The sequence below is a fragment of the Bufo bufo genome, chromosome 1 (genome assembly GCF_905171765.1).
Source record: "Bufo bufo chromosome 1, aBufBuf1.1, whole genome shotgun sequence".
Classification (NCBI taxonomy): domain Eukaryota; kingdom Metazoa; phylum Chordata; class Amphibia; order Anura; family Bufonidae; genus Bufo; species Bufo bufo.
The window spans coordinates 223,874,772-223,896,884 of NC_053389.1; positions in this window are offsets into that span (position 1 = coordinate 223,874,772).

The following is a 22,113-nucleotide window of genomic DNA, read 5'->3' on the forward strand; positions in this document are numbered from 1 at the left end:
CAGTGTGCGCCCCCCCCTCCCTCCCTCTATTGTAATAATTTGTTGGTGGCACAGTGTGCGCCCCCCATCGGCCCCCCCTCCCTCTATAGCATTAACAACATTGGTGGCCAGTGTGCGGCCTCCCATCTCCCCCCCCCCCCATCATCATTGGTGGCAGCGGAGTTCCGATCGGAGTCCCTGTTTAATCGCTGGGGCTCCGATCGGTAACCATGGCAACCAGGACGCTACTACAGTCCTGGTTGCCATGGTTACATAGCAATAGTACAATAGTAGAAGATTCATACTTACCGGCTGCTGCGATGTTCGTGTCCGGCCGGGAGCTCCACCTACTGGTAAGTGACAGCCTCAGGTCTGTGCGGCGCATTGCTAAATGAACTGTCACTTACCAGTAGGAGGAGCTCCCGGCCGGACACGAACATCGCAGCTCCCAGGTAAGTATGAATCTTTTACTATTGTACTATTGCTAGTAACCCGCTGCCACCAATGATCGGGGGGGGGGAGATGGGAGGCCGCACACTGGCCACCAATGTTGTTAATGCTATAGAGGGAGGGGGGGGGCGATGGGGGGCGCACACTGTGCCACCAACGATTTATTACAATAGAGGGAGGAAGGGGGGGGGGGCGGGGGGGCGCACACTGTGCCACCAACGATTTATTACAATAGAGGGAGGAAGGGGGGGGGCGGGGGGGCGCACACTGTGCCACCAACGATTTATTACAATAGAGGGAGGAAGCGGGGGGGCGCACACTGTGCCACCAACGATTTATTACAATAGAGGGAGGAAGGGGGGGGGGGGGGGGGGGGGGCGCACACTGTGCCACCAACGATTTATTACAATAGAGGGAGGAAGGGGGGGGCGGGGGGGCGCACACTGTGCCACCAACGAATTGTTACAATAGAGGGAGGAAGGGGGGGGGGGGCCGCACTGGCCATCAATGATATTCAAACTGGGGAGGGGGGGGGGGTCTGCCCCCTGCTGCCTGGCAGCCCTGATCTCTTACAGGGGGATATGATAGTACAATTAACCCCTTCAGGTGCGGCACTTGAGGGGTTAATTGTGCTGATCACTGCCCCCTGTAAGAGATCGGATGCTGCTAGGCAGCAGGGGGCAATCATGTACACAGTTTGTAGTATATTCTAACTAGAAGCGTCCCCATCACCATGGGAACGCCTCTGTGTTAGAATATACTGTCGGAAATGAGGTTTCACGATCTAACTCATATCCGACAGTATATTCTAACATAGGGGCGTTCCCATGGTGATGGGGACGCTTCTAGTTAGAATATACTACAAACTGTGTACATGATTGCCCCCTGCTGCCTGGCAGCACCCGATCTCTTACAGGGGGCCGTGATCAGCACAATTAACCCCTTCAGGTGCGGCACCTGAAAGGGTTAATTGTACTATCATATCCCCCTGTAAGAGATCAGGGCTGCCAGGCAGCAGGGGGCAGACCCCCCCCCCCTCCCCAGTTTGAATATCATTGATGGCCAGTGCGGCCCCCCCCCCCCCCCCTCTATTGTAATTATTTGTTGGTGGCACAGTGTGCGCCCCCCCCCTCCCTCCCTCTATTGTAATAATTCGTAGGTGGCACAGTGTGCGCCCCCCATCGGCCCCCCCTCCCTCTATAGCATTAACAACATTGGTGGCCAGTGTGCGGCCTCCCATCTCCCCCCCCCCCATCATCATTGGTGGCAGCGGAGTTCCGATCGGAGTCCCTGTTTAATCGCTGGGGCTCCGATCGGTAACCATGGCAACCAGGACGCTACTACAGTCCTGGTTGCCATGGTTACATAGCAATAGTACAATAGTAGAAGATTCATACTTACCGGCTGCTGCGATGTTCGTGTCCGGCCGGGAGCTCCACCTACCGGTAAGTGACAGCCTCAGGTCTGTGCGGCGCATTGCTAAATGAACTGTCACTTACCAGTAGGAGGAGCTCCCGGCCGGACACGAACATCGCAGCTCCCAGGTAAGTATGAATCTTTTACTATTGTACTATTGCTAGTAACCCGCTGCCACCAATGATCGGGGGGGGGGGAGATGGGAGGCCGCACACTGGCCACCAATGTTGTTAATGCTATAGAGGGAGGGGGGGGGGCGATGGGGGGCGCACACTGTGCCACCAACGATTTATTACAATAGAGGGAGGAAGGGGGGGGGGGCGGGGGGGCGCACACTGTGCCACCAACGATTTATTACAATAGAGGGAGGAAGGGGGGGGGGCGGGGGGGCGCACACTGTGCCACCAACGATTTATTACAATAGAGGGAGGAAGCGGGGGGGCGCACACTGTGCCACCAACGATTTATTACAATAGAGGGAGGAAGGGGGGGGGGGCGGGGGGGCGCACACTGTGCCACCAACGATTTATTACAATAGAGGGAGGAAGGGGGGGGCGGGGGGGCGCACACTGTGCCACCAACGATTTATTACAATAGAGGGAGGAAGGGGGGGGGCGGGGGGGCGCACACTGTGCCACCAACGATTTATTACAATAGAGGGAGGAAGCGGGGGGGCGCACACTGTGCCACCAACGATTTATTACAATAGAGGGAGGAAGGGGGGGGGGGCGGGGGGGCGCACACTGTGCCACCAACGATTTATTACAATAGAGGGAGGAAGGGGGGGGCGGGGGGGCGCACACTGTGCCACCAACGAATTGTTACAATAGAGGGAGGAAGGGGGGGGGGGGGCCGCACTGGCCATCAATGATATTCAAACTGGGGAGGGGGGGGGGGGGGGTCTGCCCCCTGCTGCCTGGCAGCCCTGATCTCTTACAGGGGGATATGATAGTACAATTAACCCCTTCAGGTGCGGCACTTGAGGGGTTAATTGTGCTGATCACTGCCCCCTGTAAGAGATCGGATGCTGCTAGGCAGCAGGGGGCAATCATGTACACAGTTTGTAGTATATTCTAACTAGAAGCGTCCCCATCACCATGGGAACGCCTCTGTGTTAGAATATACTGTCGGAAATGAGGTTTCACGATCTAACTCATATCCGACAGTATATTCTAACATAGGGGCGTTCCCATGGTGATGGGGACGCTTCAAGTTAATATACCATCGTATTGGAGAAAACTCCGATCCGATAGTATAAAAGGGACTCCAGACTTTACATTGAAAGTCAATAGGGACGGATCCGTTTGAAATGGCACCATATTGTGTCAACGTCAAACGGATCCGTCCCCATTGACTTGCATTGTAATTCAGGACGGATCCGTTTGACTCCGCACGGCCAGGCGGACACCAAAACGACTTTTTTTTCATGTCCGTGGATCCTCCAAAAATCAAGGAAGACCCACGGACGAAAAAACGGTCACGGATCACGGAAAAACGGGACCTAAGGCCTAAGTGTGCCAAGGATCTGCTCGAAAGCCATAAGGGAAGGGCCTGAGATTTACCCTCATTACCTTGTAGTATGAGAGAGTCCCATATGAGGGAATAATTCTACCTTTGCAGGAGAATGCTCCATTGTTTTATACTGTTTTTACAGTCTAGTTGAAGTGATGATAATGTCTGTGAGAAGAATTCTTTGGATACAGGAGGAGAGAGATTCAACAGTTTTTAAAGATTGCCTTTTTTTACCTCCAAAATACAAAGGATTAGTGTTCTTTGCACCAATACAATATTGAATTCAAGTCCCGTAAATACAGCACCAGAACCAAGCTCATCACACACTGGGCCCCCCATAAATCAGTGTCACACATGGTGCCCATATAAATAAGTGCCACATAATGAGCCCCCATTCACAGTATGCAGCTAAACAGGAAGATTCAGGAACACATAGATCAGGGGTCAGCAATCTCCGGCACTCCAGCTGTTCAGAAACTACAACTCCCAGAATAATAGGGGCAAGGCCGAAATTGGCGCTTGCCCCTCATGGTGTCATTGAAACACGTTTTTATGGTATGGCCATGTTTTCTCTCCCCCCCCCCCCCCCCCCCCCCCCCCCTTTCTCTTTTCTCTCCCGGTTTTTCTCCTCAGGTTAAGCCTGAATCAAGGATTGGCGGGAACTGGACCATTATTTAAGGTCGGTCACTCACCTGGGTCTTGGCTGTTGGAATCTTCAAGCAAGAAGGAAGCATCCCGTGTGTGAAGACATCGTTGCGGCGTCGGTGGCAGTGGCAAAAGAGCCGAAGTTTCTTTGAAGATTTCCAGTGGCAGCGACGGAGCGGTGCTTCAGGAAGCGGCCGGAGCGGCGGGTCAAGGGCGGCATCTGGCTGTGAGAAGCTGCGGTCAGCGTGTCTAGTTGTCGGCCTACGGAGATAACAGAAGTCATCGGCGTTAGAATTTTCTTCCTCCCCTTCTTCAATCAAAGTGACCGGCGCTGCAGCATGGAGTTCGGCCCGCTCGATGCGCTCCTCAGCCAGATTCACAAAAGAGCTCTCACCTGTGGCGGCGAGGAATGGCTGCGCAGGTGCCTGGCTGAGGTGGCGCCGGTGTCTTCATTGAGCGGGCCTGCTGCGCTGGTGGAGGAGGAGGAGGGCAGCGGAGGTCACGTGAACATGGGAGAGGAGCTGGTAACCAGTAAGAGCCGGAGGCAGCTGAGCAGTGTGCCCTCCTTTTGTCCTGTGCCGGAGCCAGCGCCACCTGGTGGCTCCAGTGAGGTAGTGCTGCCTCCTTTCAGGAAGTCCAGCAGAAGAAGCAGTTCCCGTCAAGGCATTGTGGTTCCTCCCTGCCCTGCAGCTGTATCTTCTCTCCCTGGAGGGTCCATGAATGCTGGTGTTCCCGTGTGGTCTTCAAGCCGGAAGAAGAGGCCCAGGATCACCTACTCCCCGTCCAGGAGTCAAGAAGCGGCTGGGCGTCAGTGGTCTCCTCCCAGGTCGGCGGTCTCGCAGCCTGGTTCTGAGAAGATAGCTAGGCAGCCTGCTGAAGACACCATGGATTCAAGTTTTGGTGAGATTAATGATAGGCAGTTTACTCTGCCTGATTGTTTTTCTGTTAATGATAACCAAGGTTTTTCCTTTTTACAGGGTTTAGCCAGGGTCTTTTCTGATCTGGCTCAAGGCGTTGCTGCTAGTTCTGGCACTGCCTGTCCGTCACCTGCTGCGGCCTGGACTGACCGTCCTACATCTGTTGCTGTGAATGCTTCTGGTGCGGGGGGGACCAGTGCTGGCCAATGCAGCTGGTGTGACGGAGTCGTGTTTAAAAGAGGCAATGTCATGTGAATTGTCTCCACTGGCTTTTTTATCTGCCTAATGCGGTGAAAGAGAAAATTTGGAAAAGGGAGTATATTGATATATTATCATTCCAGAGAGATTATTAAGTCAGAAAAAAGGGCGGATGAAAAATCTGAGGAGGACAGGAAAAGGACGGCCCCAAAGTCCTTTAACAATTGGCTTCAAGCCTTTTGTATTTATTCATCGATTTTAGGATCTAAGTATCCGCAATTATGCAGTGGATTGTTTCAGCATATTGATATCATTTTAGAGGCCTACCGTAATTTCGGAGGTTTCTCGTGGTTTCAATATGATGAAACATTTCGTCAATAATTAGCTGTCCACCCAGGTTTGCAGTGGGGTAGTAAAGATGTAGGTTTATGGCTGTCTTTGATGCTTCCTCAGAGATCTGGGGGGCTTCCAAGGCAGCAGAACCCCAGTCAGAATGTTTTAAGGAAGGGCCTATGTTTTGCCTTCAACGAGTCAGCTTGTAAATGGTTAAATTCCTGTAAATATAGGCATGAGTGCTCGGTTTGTTCGGGCCCGCACCCGATGTTTCGTTGTTTTAAAAGGGTTTCAGGGGCCCAGCAAACCGTTGTTAGCCGAGAATTTCAGAAAAGCTCTGACATCGGTGAAGTTGCAAAACATGGTTCCTTGGTTAAACATATATCCAAACCAGGAGAAGGCGGAGCTAATTAATAAGGGTTTTAGTGAAGGTTTTTTCGTTCCACAGTTTAAAGGCCATGGGTGTGTTTGGTTGGAAAATTTGAGTTCAGTTAGTTCTAATATGGATATAGTACGGGAGAAAATTCAGAAAGAGATAGATGCAGGGAGAGTGGCTGGGCCTTTTGTTCACCCCCCTTTTCAGGACTTCCGTTTATCCCCCTCGGGTTTGGTCCCTAAGAAAGCGGCCAATGAATTTAGATTAATTCATCACCTATCCTTTCCGGAAAAACAGTCGCTCAATGACGAATTGGATAAGGGGTCGTGTTCAGTGTCTTATAGTTCTTTTGATTAGGCTGTTAGTTTGCTAGGTTCTTTTGGTAGGGGTTGTTTATTGTTTAAGGCTGATATAAAGTCTGCCTTTCGTTTATTGCGTCTGCGTTTCCTGCACTTTAGCGACAACAGCACCTCTCGTCCCAGAGGCCACCCAGCTTTTGACCGGCTCCACAAAATTCGGCCCCTCATAGACCACCTTAACACCAAATTTGCAGATTTGTATACCCCTGAGCAAAACATCTGCATAGACGAGTCCCTTATACATTTTACCGGGCGCCTTGGCTTCAAACAATACATCCCAAGCAAGCGTGCCCGGTATGGGGTCAAATTGTATAAGCTCTGTGAAAGGGCCACAGGCTATACGCACAAATTTCGTGTCTATGAGGGTAAAGATCAGACCCTGGAGCCGGTCGGTTGCCCTAACTACCTGGGAAGCAGTGGGAAGACAGTCTGGGACTTGGTGTCACCCTTATTTGGCAAGGGGTACCATCTTTATGTGGACAATTTTTACACAAGTGTGCCCCTCTTCAGGCATTTGTTTTTAGAACAGTGTCACACATGTGGCATCGCCGTACTCAGGAGAAGTAGGGCAATGTGTTTTGGGGTGTCTTTTTACATATACCCATGCTGGGTGAGATAAATATCTCTGTCAAATGACAACTTTGTATAAAAAAATGGGAAAAGTTGTCTTTTAGAGAGATATTTCTCTCATCCAGCATGGGTATATGTAAAAAGACACCTCAAAACACATTGCCCTACTTCTCCTGAGTACGGCGATACCACATGTGTGACACTTTTTTGCAGCCTAGGTGGGCAAAGGGGCCTAAATTCTAAAGAGCACCTTTAGGATTTCACAGGGCATTTTTTACACATTTGGATTCCAGACTTCTTCTCACGCATTAGGGCCCCTAAAATGCCAGGGCAGTATAAATACCCCACAAGTGACCCCATTTTGGAAAGAAGACACCCCAAGATATTTCGTGATGGGCATAGTGAGTTCATGGAAGTTTTTATTTTTTGTCACAAGTTAGGGGAATATGAGACTTTGTAAGAAAAAAAAAATCATAATTTTCCACTAACTTGTGACAAAAAATAAAAACTTCTATGAACTCACTATGCCCATCAGCGAATACCTTAGGGTGTCTACTTTACGAAATGGGGTCATTTGTCGGGTGTTTTTACTGTCTGGCCATTGTAGAACCTCAGGAAACATGACAGGTGCTCAGAAAGTCAGAGCTGCTTCAAAATGTGGAAATTCACTTTTTTGTACCATAGTTTGTAAACGCTATAACTTTTGCCCAAACAAATAAATATACACTTATTGCATTTTTTTTTATCAAAGACATGTAGAACAATAAATTTAGAGAAAAATTTATATAGAAATGTAGTTTTATTTGAAAAATTTTACAACTGAAAGTGAAAAATGTCATTTTTTTGCAAAAAATTCAGGAAATTTCGATTAATAACAAAAAAAGTAAAAATGTCAGCAACAATGACATACCACCAAATGAAAGCTCTATTAGTGAGAAGAAAAGGAGGTAAAATTAATTTGGGTGGTAAGTTGTATGACCGAGCAATAAACCGTGAAAGTAGTGTAGTGCAGAATTGTAAAAAGTGGTCTGGTCATTAAGGGTGTTTAAGCTAGGGGAGCTGAGGTGGTTAATGTGTCCATGTTCTGAGAGCTATATTTTTTTTATTTTTTTTGCGATTTTCTTATGTAGGGGCTCATTTTTTGTGGGATAAGGTGACGGTTTTATTGGTACCATTTTGTGGGACATATGCCTTTTTGATCACTTGGTGTTGCACTTTTTGTTATGTAAGGTGACAAAAATTGCTTTTTTGCCACAGTTTTTATGCAATTTTTTTTTTAGGGTGTTCACCCGAGGGGTTAGCCCATGTGATATTTTTATATAGCTGGTTGTTATGGATCCGGCGATACCTAATATGTATAATTTTTTTTATTTATTTCACCTTAACACAATAATAGCATTTGTGAAACAATGTTTTTTTTTTGTTTTTTTATGGTGTTTATCGGACTGGGTGGATCATGTGATATATTTATAGAGCCGACCGTCACGGACGCGGCAATACCAAATATGTAATTTTTTTTTTTCTATTAACATTTTTTTTAATTCCTTACTTTTTATTTTTTACCTTTTTTTATTTTACACTTTGCGTAAGGTCATACAAGACCTCTGGGGGACATTTAACTTCACTTTTTTTTTTACACTATCGATTTCTCCTGTAACTGGGGCTGACACAGTAGCCCCAGTTACAGGGGAAATACACCCCCCACAGAGGCTGTGGAAGACCCGACAGCTCCTGCACTCACACGACCGCCAGGCTTAAACAGGAAGCGCATAGCGATCTAGATGTGTATACAGCGATCTAGAAGGCAGGGACACCTGGGAACTGTCCCTGCCATCTCTCTGGGTTGCCCTGCTGTCACTGACAGCGGGCAACCTGATCTGCAGCTGGACGATTAGTGTGCCGCTGCGATCTCTGAATGGACGTTCAGAAACGTCCATTCAGAGATAGAGAACCACCTCCCGGACGTTTATAGTCAAGGTGAGGACGGGAGATGGTTAACACTCGCCGGAATGGCGGATCCGGCATTAATTTCCATTGAAATTTATTAATGCCGGATCCGGTACCAAGTGTTCCGGAAAACTGGATCAGATTATGAATGCGAAAAAAAAAAATACCAGTTACGTTTTTCCGGGTGACACCGGAGAGACGGATCCGGAAACAAATGCTATCCATTTGCATAGGGATTTTCGGATCCGGCAGGCAGTTCCGGCGATGGAACTGCCTGCCGGAATCCAAGATCGCAAGTGTGAAAGTACCCTTATTTGGAGGTCAGCAGTGACTCTGATCATTATTCTGATGTGGAAAAATTGTGAAGTTGTCTCATCTATTGAAGATATGTGGAATTGTGGCAGCAAATGCAAGACAAACAAGGTCCACCCCGTGTATTGATTTTCACCATTGTGATAAACACCTCCTTTATAATTAAAGATTTATCTTCAAAAGACCCAAATAAGCAGTGTACTGTCCACCACTGATGAAGGAGCATGAGGCTCCAATACAAATTTGGTTTTAAAGAAGAGACAATATACATGGGAACACTAATACCCATCTGATAAAATATTGGATCGTGTACAACTATATTCCCTCATGGTAAATACTAGCGCTCCGTAACTTCCATTGACCAGTCAAGCACTTTGGAGCAGGAAGGATCGGCATCCCCACAACACGTGGGGTGCCGAGAACAGCGGAGGTATTAAAGATACAGCGGTCACAGTAAAAACCTTAGGGTACTTTCACACTAGCGTTTTTCTTTTCCGGCACTGAGTTTAGAATACATCGACACAAAGTAGCAGGTGGAATTAAGCAGGGTGACAAGGATGTTATTTCAACAGAAACTGGACATTTTGCGTTCCTAAGGCAATATAACAACATTTTTATATAGAGCACTGCTGGGTACTCGTTCACTTCAATAATTACTGTTTTGTTTCTTTTTCTATTTGTGGTCAAACATATATGGCTACAAATTGAAAGAGTTTGTTGTGGAATTGACTATATATCAACTATGCCTTTTTAAGAAATTGAAATATATTGTTATATTTTTTCTTTTCTTTTTTTTTCTATATATACAGTCCTGATCAAAAGTTTAAGACCACTTGAAAAATGGCAAAAAAATCATATTTAGCATGGCTGGATCTTAAAGGGATTCTGTCATCAGAATTTAGGCCTATAACCTAAACATATGGCGAGGTCCCTACTAATACACTGAATCCTAAAGTGACCTTATCAAATGCGCCTGTGGCTCTATAATCATATAAAACAGGTTTATATCACCTGTCACTCACGTCACAAATGTGTCCAAGGGGACGTCTCATGATGCAGGCTGTCGGCTGCAGCCATCTCGTTTTGGTGCCCAGCGCCATCTTCTGAATTGAAATCGCCGCCCTCCCTTTCATTAGAGCCGCCTACATCAGTTCATCGCCGCCTCTCTAACGTCCGCTCTCCTCAGCCAGATCCCGTGCGTGCGCACTAGGTATAACCTGATGCACCCGTGCGGACTCCTGGCAGCGGCCTCGTTAAGCGAAGTGCGCATGCGTTAAGGCAGGTTCGAGCAAAGTGCGTCGGCCGGCGCATGCGCACTTCGCTTAACGAGGCCGCTGCCAGGAGTCCGCACGGGCGCATCAGGTTATGCCTAGTGATCCAACCTGGTTATACCCACATGATCTAACCTGTCAGATGAATATTGTAAAGAACTAAAAATAAAAACGTTTTTTTGTTACCTTGCCTCACAAAAAGTGTAATATAGAGCAACCAAAAATCATATGTACCCCAAAATAGTACCAACAAAACTGCCACCTTATCCTGTAGTTTCCAAAATGGGGTCACTTTTTGGGAGTTTCTACTCTAGGGGTGCATCAGGGGGTCTTCAAATGTGACATGACTACTTAAAATTATCCCAGTGAAATCTGCCCTCCAAAAACCATACGGCGCTCCTTTTCTTCTGTGCTCTGCCGTGTGTCCATAGTGCTGTTTACGATCACAAATGGGGTGTTTCTGTAAGATACAGAATTAGGGTAATAAATATTGTTACTGGAAAAAAATTATAAAAATGGAAAATCTTCCCAAAAAAATGAAATTTTGAAATTTCATCTACATTTTCCTTTAATTCTTGTGGAACACCTAAAGGGTTAACAAAGTTTGTAAAATCAGTTTTGAATACCTTGAGGGGTGTAGTTTCTAAATGGGGCCATTCATGGGTTGTTTCTACTATGTAAGCCTCACAGTGACTTCATAACTGAACTGGTCCTTAAAAAAAGTGGGTTTTGGGGAGCGTGGCCTGGACATCTTCAGGGATGGCCGCCTAACTGCTGAGCTCCGCATGTCTTAAGCTAGGAGATTTTCCCACTCAACCTACGCATCCTATGGGAAAGAAAACACATCTGGGAGCCCCCGGTATCGCTCCGGTTACCTGTCTGAAGCCCCTGACGCTGGACTCCTACTTCACCAGGAGATCCTCCGTCTCCTGTAGGCGGCCTATTTCTGGTCCGCACCTGCCATCAAACGCAGCGCAGAGTGAGGTAGGAGACACGCTCCTCTCCACCTTATCCCCACTGGTGAGGGAATTTGTCCCCAAACCCCCAGATTATCGGAGAGGGGACCAAATAGAGGCACCTCCAGGGCAACGTGACCGGCCTAACCAGGCAGCTACTATGCCGCCGAAACTAGCGGCTAAACACCAAAAGCAGGCCGCTACGCCATTGCAGCGGCGCCGCGATTGGCCTGACACCTCTGCTGAGGTTAAGGACCCGGCGCACCCCCAGATGACCACTGAGGGGCACCACACTGTATGGGAACAGCTTTCTGATGGCATAGGGGAGGGAGACGAAGAATTACTGCAGTCCGCACAGTCTTCCACTTTACTGCACCAGACCCTGCAGCACCTGCCTACTAAGGATGACTTTAAAACACTGATATCTGAAGTAAGAAGTGCATGTAAATCTGAAATCTCCTCATTTCGACAGGACTTTAAACAACTGTCTGACCGTATTGAATTGGAATCTAAACATGATGACACTTGTAGATACATCGCTCATTTACAATCTGTGATCTCAGTCCATTCTCAAACTATCCAAGAAAATACCCGCCATTTGGAAGATATAGACAACAGAGGGCGTCGAAATAATATCTGAATCAGAGGTCTTCCTGAGCCTCCAGCAGATGAGAATTTGCAAGACATACTATCAGAACTTTTCAATATGATACTGGGAACTCCACAACCACAGGCTATTAAACTGGACCGGGCACATAGGGCACTCCGTCCCAAATCATCCTCCGCACAACCACGTGACGTAATATGTTGCGTACACGACTTTAAGTTGAAAGAAAGCATCATTTCTCAAGCTCGCCTATTAAAAAACATAGATTTTCATGGTGCCAAGATCCAGATATACCAAGACCTTTCCTGGTTGACACTACACAAGCGGAAAGTTTTGCAACCCTTGCTCATCCTATTACGGAAAAGAAAATACCCTATAGGTGGGGTTTCCCTTTTGCCCTGATAGCCTCCAAAAACTGCAAATCGTCGGTCTTAAGGGCTTACACAGATCTACCAATGTTTTGCTCTGATCTGGACATTTCCATCCCATCAATGGACGACTGGGAGGTACCTGATCCGCCACCTGTTCCAGCTCCGGTATGGCGGGAAGTCCGGAAGAAGAGACACCGTTCTCCTCCACAAGATGAACTGCTTGCATCTAGCCCCTGCTTTGCTCCCCCGTGAACTATCTAATGTGGGGTGATCCTCACTTCCCATCTCCTATCTATGCTCCTTTATTAGGCGGCAACTCCATTGAAAAATAAAATGTTGCAATGTTGTTTTACTTTTTTATGCCTCTTCTCAATTATTTTTTGCAGTTCCTCTCAGAACGCCCGTTCCAAGGGAGCGTCCATCCACTCTCCCCAAAAAGGTTCTTTTTTTACTACCCTTCTTCTTTTTGGAGAAGGGAATAGAGTGCAGAGTTTGTTGGCATCTAATTATTGCACTATATTGATCCCTTACTGGGCACTATTGCCCAAGGTTCTAACACTATGGTGGTTTTTGGATAAGTGTTGGTATGTGTCTGTGTCTTCTGGCTCCCTTCTGTGTCTTCCCTCCCCTTATTCTGTTCTAGGTACCACGGTTCCACTTCACGCTTATCACAAACATGAGAGACCGCTTCTCGCCGGATGGTCCATCAGTAGTATGTGGGATATAAGTTTATTAGCAAACTTGGTGCTTTTAACCTACTGTTACAATGATTAAGTGTATGTCATTGAATGTGAAAGGCCTAAACTCTAATGTGAAACTAAGATTGGCTCTAAATGAATGCCGCTCCCAGAGGGCGGATGTGGTCTTCCTTCAGGAGATGCATTTTGACAAGGAGGGTTCCTTCAAACTCGCATCTAAATTGTACCCACAAGTTTATGCTGCCACTGCAGGCAGGAAAACCGCTGGAGTCGCTATACTTCTGTCCGCCAATTGCCCTATCCAAGTGGACTCCCATATATCTGATGTTGATGGTAGATATGTTATTCTCAAAACGTCACTTAATGGTGCCCCCCTGGTGTTGTGTAACTTATATGCACCTAATTCTGCTCAAATCCCATTCCTTAACAAGGTATTTGGGAAACGATCTACTTACTTGCCAATGACAATGATCATCGGTGGAGATTTTAATATCTCATTCTCTGATCATTAGGATAGGCTATCTCCACATGCAGCCCCGCCCTCACCCACACAACGTAGGCTTTCACAGCGGTTTAGACGACTGATCAGAAAGCATGCGCTTTATGATTTTTTGGAGAATAAACTACCCTACCTCTAAGAGTTACTCCTTTTATTCCCATCCGCATACTCGCCTAAACTATTTTTTTGGGAACACCCCGGTTCTTCGAATGCTAGACTTGGCAGAGCTGGGTAATATTTCCTGGTCTGATCATGCTCCTATTTTTATCAATATCAAAACATCTGGATATCACACAAAAATATGTCATTGGCCCTCCTTGCCAACCCAATTCCTAGACAGGAACTTCATGATTCTTCTGTGGAATATTTTGCTTTGAACCAACCTTCTGTGTCTTCTGCATCTACATTATGGGAGGAGCATAAGGCGGTTTTCAGAGGTCAATGTATTGCTGTGGGATCTAAACTAAAAAGAGACCGTAACCTCCAACACCGCACTCTCACCACACAGTTGAAAGAATTAGAAACCCAATTACAATCCAAAACCTCGTGCCATCTACTATGTCGCATTGTTTTGCTACGTACTAGGCTGCGTGATTTGGCATATCAAAAAACTGAAAAACAGCTGCTGTTCTGGCGACAAAAGTTTTATAGCTGGGGCAATAAATCGCATACTATTCTAGCACGCCAATTGCAGGATTCTAAAATATTGGGATCCCAATCGGTTATGAGAAAAACTGATGGTACACTGGTTTATGATCCAAAAACCATTTCAGCTATGTTTCAGGAATATTATGCGACTTTGTATTCCCTTCCACAACAGCTACCGTCTGATCAAACAGAACGCCAAAAACTTTTCCACTCCTTCCTGACTCAATGCAACTTACCGCAGATATCTAAAGAGGCCATATCCACACTAAATGCACAGATAACAATTGAAGAACTACAGGAGGTTTTAAAAAAAAAACTACCGAACAATAAATCCCCTGGGCCTGATGGCTTACCTTATATATATTACAAGACCTTTTCCTCTATTCTTCTGCCCCATATGGTAACTCTTTTTAATACATTCTTGCAGGGCACTCCGATACCTCCATCTATCTTGCATTCCTACATAACGCTAATCCCCAAGCCGGGAAAAGATCCAATGGATTGCACAAACTACAGACCCATAGCTCTTTTAAATTCAGATTTAAAAATAGGCCTGCATTTTGGCTCCCACAATTAGTTCATAAAGATCAAGTGGGCTTGTTAGGGGCCGACAGGGTGGAGCGAATACTAGAAGATCCATTGATCTAATTGAAATCATCAATAAATATAACTCCTCCGCGTTGATATTGGGTCTTGATGCAGAGAAGGCATTTGACCGCTTGAATTGGTTGTTCATGTTCTCCACCCTGCGGGCCTTTGGCTTTAAAGGAGCATTTCTAAATGCCTTACATACACTGTATGCCCAGCCAACAGCAATTATCAAATTCCCACATGCCCCATCTGAGGTGTTTTCCATCCACAATGGCACACGTCAAGGGTGCCCACTATCCCCTCTTTTATTTGTCCTCTGTATTGAACCTCTCGTGGCAGCTATTAGGTCCCATCCAGATATACATGGGGTCACGGTTAATAAAGTCAAATACAAGCTATCCCTGTTTGCAAATGACATCCTATTGACTTTAACGGACCCCCATGTCACACTCCCGAATCTTTTTAAATTGCTAGAGTTATACGGTAGACTCTCAGGGTACAAGGTGAATATGACTAAGACTGAGGATCTGCCGCTCAACCTTACCCCTGATAGGCTAACGATCTTAAAAGCTAACTTTCACTTCAAATGGAGTGAGTACTCTATACACTATCTGGGTGTTAATCTTACCAATATGTACTACTCCTTGTATGCCAACAATTTCCCAGTGGTCTTCAAGGATCTTAAAGCCCTTATGAATAAGTGGATGTCCCTACTGATTATCTTTTCTTGGCCGCATAGCTGCTGTCAAAATGTCCATATTACCGAAGTTATTGTACCTCTTTGAAACCCTGCCGGTTGCTGTACCCAGTAAAGAACTGAGGGGTTTCCAATCCCTGATACTTAGATTTATTTGGAACGGGAAGAGACACCGCATAGCGTGCTCTACCCATACCGCACTTAGGTCGCAGGGCGGATTAGCGGTACCTGATATTGTCAAGTATTATTGGGCTACACGCCTTAGGAGGCTTCCGGTGGTCTGCACTTCTGGCATATTCTAGATGGGTTGAGATAGAAAAACTATGGATAGCCCCTATACACCCCAACTCTCTTTTATGGTCACCCTTACCAGCGGCACTTATCCCGAAATTACTAGGTCCTATGGCCCCCAACAACGCTTTTCCTTGGTCTTTGAAAAATCATCCATGACTTCTTTCCTATTTAACCCACAGTTCCCAATGCACATGGAGCCATCTTTTTTAAAACCTTGGTTTACTAATAAATTATTCAGGTTTGCAGATATTGTAGACTATAGAACCCTATGAATATTACCATGGGAAAGTCTTAAATCCTCATTCAAGTTGCCGGATTCCACCAACTTTCATCACACCCAATTACAACATTTTCTCCGTAGCTTATACAGTTCTTCCCAGGTGTCCAAACCTACTGCATTTATAAAACTGTATAAGCTATTGGATTCTACAAAGGGGCTGATATCAGATATACAGTACAGACCAAAAGTTTGGACACACCTTCTCATTCAAAGAGTTTTCTTTATTTTCATGACTATGAAAATTGTAGATTCACACTGAAGGCATCAAAACTATGAATTAACACATGTGGAATTATATACATAACAAACAAGTGTGAAACAACTGTAAATATGTCATATTCTAGGTTCTTCAAAGTAGCCACCTTTTGCTTTGATTACTGCTTTGCACACCCTTGGCATTCTCTTGATGAGCTTCAAGAGGTAGTCCTCTGAAATGGTTTTCACTTCACAGGTGTGCCCTGTCAGGTTTAATAAGTGGGATTTCTTGCCTTATAAATGGGGTTGGGACCATCAGTGGCGTTGAGGAGAAGTCAGGTGGATACACAGCTGATAGTCCTACTGAATAGACTCTTAGAATTTGTATTATGGCAAGAAAAAAGCAGCCAAGTAAAGAAAAACGAGTGGCCATCATTACTTTAAGAAATGAAGGTCAGTCAGTCAGCCGAAAAATTGGGAAAACTTTGAAAGTAAGGGCTATTTGACCATGAAGGAGAGTGATGGGGTGCTGCGCCAAATGACCTGGCCTCCACAGTCACCGGACCTGAACCCAATCGAGATGGTTTGGGGTGAGCTGGACCGCAGAGTGAAGGCAAAAGGGCCAACAAGTGCTAAGCATCTCTGGGAACTCCTTCAAGACTGTTGGAAGACCATTTCAGGTGACTACCTCTTGAAGCTCATCAAGAGAATGCCAAGAGTGTGCAAAGCAGTAATCAAAGCAAAAGGTGGCTACTTTGAAGAACCTAGAATATGACATATTTTCAGTTGTTTCACACTTGTTTGTTATGTATATAATTCCACATGTGTTAATTCATAGTTTTGATGCCTTCATAGTCATGAAAATAAAGAAAACTCTTTGAATGAGAAGGTGTGTCCAAACTTTTGGTCTGTACTGTATATGTTATCTTATCTTCTCCCCCTTCTCCTACACTTGTTAGACATGCGTATATGACTAAATGGGAAAAGATTCTGAATCGTACTATCTCGGCTGGTGAATGAGGAATGATCTGGAATAGTACGGCAATGACTTCCTCCTGCATTACTCACAGGGAGAACTCATACAAGGTGTTAATGTTTTGGTACCACACTCCGCAGCTGCTGAGACATCTTAACACCAATGTTTCAGACAGATGTTGGTGATGTGGATCGGGATTTGGATCTGATATCCACATTTTTGGGGAATGCTCCCTGATACATCCCTTCTGGTCTATAGTGCAAGACATTCTCTTCCAACTTCTCAATATTAGATTTCCATTAGACCTTTTTTTTTTTTCTTTTGAACATGCCTCCTACTCCATTGAAACGGCACTTCCTAAGACTAACTTTGCACATTTTGACAGCCGCCAGATGTCTGATTGCGAGCTTTTGGAAGAGATCTGTCTCACCTGTACAGCTTGATTTTATTGCTAGTATTGCTGAGGTTAGAAAAATGGAACATCTAGCAGTCATACTGGCTAATCAGACTGATCGATTTGAGAAAGTATGGCAATTATGGGATGAGTTTTTTGACTCACACTCTTAAACATCAATAGTACCAGCCTCCTATCCCTCCTTTCTTCCCCCCTTTGTCTTGTGGTGTCTTCCCCTTTTGTACGAGTTTACTGTTATATGACTCTTTAGTGACAAACATCACAACCTATGGTATACTTAATTGTATTTTGCTAAATAGATCTTGGTTCATGTATCTTGCAGATATTCAACTGATATCTTTATTGTTATTGGATTTATGTTCCTTCTTTGATTACCTATGCATTTAATGGACAAATGATTTTTTTCCATTGGTGTATTACTATATTATATAAAATACTTTAATAAAAAGACAATTACAAAAAAAAAATTCTGATAAATTTCAAGATTTGCTTCTAAACTTCTAAGCCTTCTAACGTCCCCAAAAAATAAAATGGCATTCACAAAATGATCCAAACATAAAGTAGGCATATGGGAAATGTAAAGTAATAACTATTATATGACGTATCACTATCTGTTTTAAAAGCAGAGAAATTGAAAGTTGGTAAATTTGGGATTTAAAAAAAAAATCAAAATTAAAAATATTGACTGAAATAAATTTGGGATAAAAAAAAAAAATCTAAATTAAAAATATTGACTGAAATTTACTACTATCATGAAGTACAATGTGTCATGAGAAAACATTCTCAGAATGGCCTGGATAAAAGCGTTCCAAATATATTACCACATAAAGTTACACATGTCAAATTTCCAAAAAACGGCCTGGTCCTTAAGGTGAAAAATGGCAGGGTCCTGAAAGGATTAAAGGGGTTGTCCGGATTGTTTCCTTTCTCCGATGCTCCCCCTTGCCTTGCACGTCACCGGCACAAATGGACGGATGGGTAAAGAAGAGGTTATATCCCGGTTACACTCTGAACCCAGACAACCCTTTGACACAGTGCACCAGAAATAATGAGCAGCTGGATTAGGTCAAGACCTGCAGAAGGAAACCAGGGCTTTCTGTCAGTGAATAGCACCTGATACTAGGCATGATTACTTGGGTGATTATGTGCTTGCTATGTGGGCATAATAGTAAAACTGTGACTATAGTCCATTACATTGGCCATCGCTGGTTTACAATGGTCTGGCTGCGAGAAACCAATAATGAGGTAAATTACTGTAAATGCTTCTAATAGAAAATTGTGTGAACATCAATGTGGTTTCCGGTGGTTGTCATCTATTTTTCCTTAGTGTTTGAACAGGAAAACAGGAATACATGCCCCACTCCTTAATCATCTTCCCTGACACATTTGTCTCTTAGGACAGTAGAAAAGTTGGGTGACATTTCCTGCTGAAGTTGTAACTTTGTCCATGTAAGTACTTAGAACCTAAAATGGTGACAGTGCAGAAGAGGACAGAGAATTGTAATAAACAGTATACTGAAAATGTATGTTAAAATGAACCAATACCTCCCCACATTTAACAGTAATTTCTGTCTATGTCCACTAGAGGGCACTCAGTGCTAATAAGAGTAACATAACATAGGAGTAACATAAGAAACCAAAAATACATACACATGCTGTGTGTGTGATGTTGCTAACAACTATTACAGTAGATGTGGGTCCCATCTCTAGAACGAGGATCCCCAGACCCAGTCTCAAGCCTGTGAGAAGTGTATACACACTTCAACATGAAAAATAAAAGCCTGAATACTAGATTTATATAGACATCAAAGGGTAACTGTGTCATGTTTGACTTTTGCAATCACATTAGGTGCTCAAAGTGGTCACCATTAAAATCCAGACTCTTCTGATTTCTGTGAATTACTGCATGGATAACTTCAGTTACAGTGTCCACAGAGATTGCTCTGCACAATATTTCAATTCCTTCCCATAGTGCAGCTAGTTTTCTACAATATACCACATCTTTTAGGCTACCCCACAGGTAGAAGACGACAGTCTGTCACCTGTTTTTCACCAATATAACTAAGAGCACTGCCCCATAGAAGATTGCAGACATATCCCAAGCATACCTGTGTGCACTTTGCATCTGTATTCCATGTCCAGGAAAAGCACTTTTATTCTGCTGGAAAACTAGATTTTTGTATAACTTACCAGTAAAATCTCTTTCTCGCTCTTCCTTTGGGAACACAGAAGACCTTGGGTATAGCTCAGCTCCCTAGGAGGTGTGACACTAAGTGAAAACTGTTAAGCCCCTCCTCCAACAGCTATACCCTCAGCCTGGAGAGAGAGACTACCAGTTGCGTGTCCAAGTAGTGAGAAAAAAGGCAATGACCAACAAAGTGGAAACCAAACAAGTCAACTACCCGACAGGGGCAACCAAACCATAACCTGTAGAACAAATAATGATGGGTGGATGCTGTGTCCCCTAAGGAAGAGCGAGAAAGAGATTTTACTGGTAAGTTATACAAAAATCTTGTTTTCTCGCCCATTTCCTTGGGGGACACAGGAGACCTTGGGACGTCCGAGAGCAGTCCAAGAAGGGAGGGACCACAACCCAAGGCGAAGCCACCGTAGGCATCATGAAACCGCCGCCTGCAAGACCAGGCGGCCCAAAGCAGCATCCGCCGATGCATGAATGTGCACCCTGTAAAACTTGGTAAAGGTGTGCAAGGAAGACCAAGTGGCTGCCTTGTACAATTGTTCAGCAGAAGCCCGATGTCTCTGGGCCCAAGAGGCACCGACCGCTCTGGTGGAATGAGCGATGATACTGAAAGGCGGAACCCTGCCCATGGCGCGGTAAGCCTCAGCAATAGCTAATTTGATGAAACGGGCGATAGCCACCTTGGAGGCCACCAATCCCTTGCGCGGACCCTCCGGAACTACAAAAAGAGAGTCCGTGCGACGAAAGGGGTTTCGGTGATCTCTAAGTAAATCTTCAAGGCCCTAACCACGTCCAAGCGGTGAAGTTCCCGTTCCCGGGGGTGGGAAGGGGATGGGCACACAGAGGTGAGGACGATGTCCTCATTGAGATGAAAGGCGGAGACCACCTTCGGAACGGACGGGACGGAGAACAGCCTTATCTTGGTGAAAGACCAGAAAAGGCTCGTAACAAGAAAGGGCCACCCATTCGGACACCCGTCTGAGAGACGTGATGGCAACAAGAAACACGACCTTACAAGACAAAAGTCGTAGGGAGATCTTCCATAACGGCTCGAAGGGGGAAGCTTGTAGCGCCGAGAGCACAATATTCAGGTCCCAGGGCGGAATCGGGGAACGGTATGGAGGAACCGAGTGAGCCACTCCTTGGATGAAGGTCTTGACAGGTCCGAGAGGAGCCAGGGGATGCTGGAAGATTATGGACAGCGCCGATACCTGACCCTTCAAGGAACCGAGACCCAGCCCCAGGTACAGGCCGGACTGGAGGAAGGACAGAACCATGGGGAGAGAGAAACGGAGAGGGCGAACACCCAGATTCTCACAGAATCCCAAATAAGACCTCCAAGTCTGATAATAGATCTTGGACGAGGCAGGCTTCTGGGCGCGGATCATGGTGCGAACCACATCCGCGGAAAACCCCCGTTGCATCAAAACTGCGGTCTCAACAGCCACGCCGTCAAACGTAGCAACCTGAAATGCTGGTGGAAGATCGGCCCTTGAGAGAGGAGATCTTCTCTGAGAGGTAACGGCCACGGCGCGTCTCCCATGAGCAGCATAAGATCAGCGTACCAAGAATGGCGAGGCCAATCCGGAGTGACCAGAATCGTGGGAATGCCTTCTGCCGCGATCTTCCGGAGAACCCGAGGAAGTAGGGGAATGGGAGGAAACACATACAGAAGGGAAAATTCTTTCCACGGAAGAACGAGGGCGTCGGCGCCGTACGCCCTCGGGTCCCTTGCCCTGGCCAGGAAGGTGGGAAGCTTGTGGTTGAACCTGGAGGCCATGAGGTCCACATCCGGATGACCCCAGCGAAGGCAAATGGACTCGAACACGTCCGGGTGTAGCGACCACTCGCCTGGGTTGATGGTGGTCCGGCTGAGGAAGTCCGCTGTCCAGTTCTCCACCCCTGGAATATAAATCGCTGGAGGGCTGGAATGTGAGCTTCCGCCCAGAGGAGAATGCGGGTAACCTCTCGCATTGCCGCGGCGCTGCAAGTGCCCCCCTGGTGGTTTATGTATGCCACGGCCGTGGCATTGTGCGATTGGACACGGACGGGACGGCCTTTTAGCAGGGGAGTCCAGTGTCGGAGCGACAAGAAGATCGCCCTCAATTCCAGGATGTTGATCTGAAGCTTGGACTCCGATGAAGACCAAGTGCCCTGGACGGACCGGGGAGGAAACCCCATCCCCAACCCTGCAGACTGGTGTCGGTGGTAAGGATTTCCCTTGGAGAGTGGTCCGCAACCACCAGCGGAGGGAGGCCCGAACTTTTGGAGTTAGAAGGAAGGGCTGGTCCAGATTCTCCAGTGATTTGTCCCAGGCAGAGAGGATTGCCCTTCGAAAGGCGCGGGAATGAAACTGTGCGAAAGGAATAGCCTCGAAGCAGGCAACCATTTGTCCCAACAC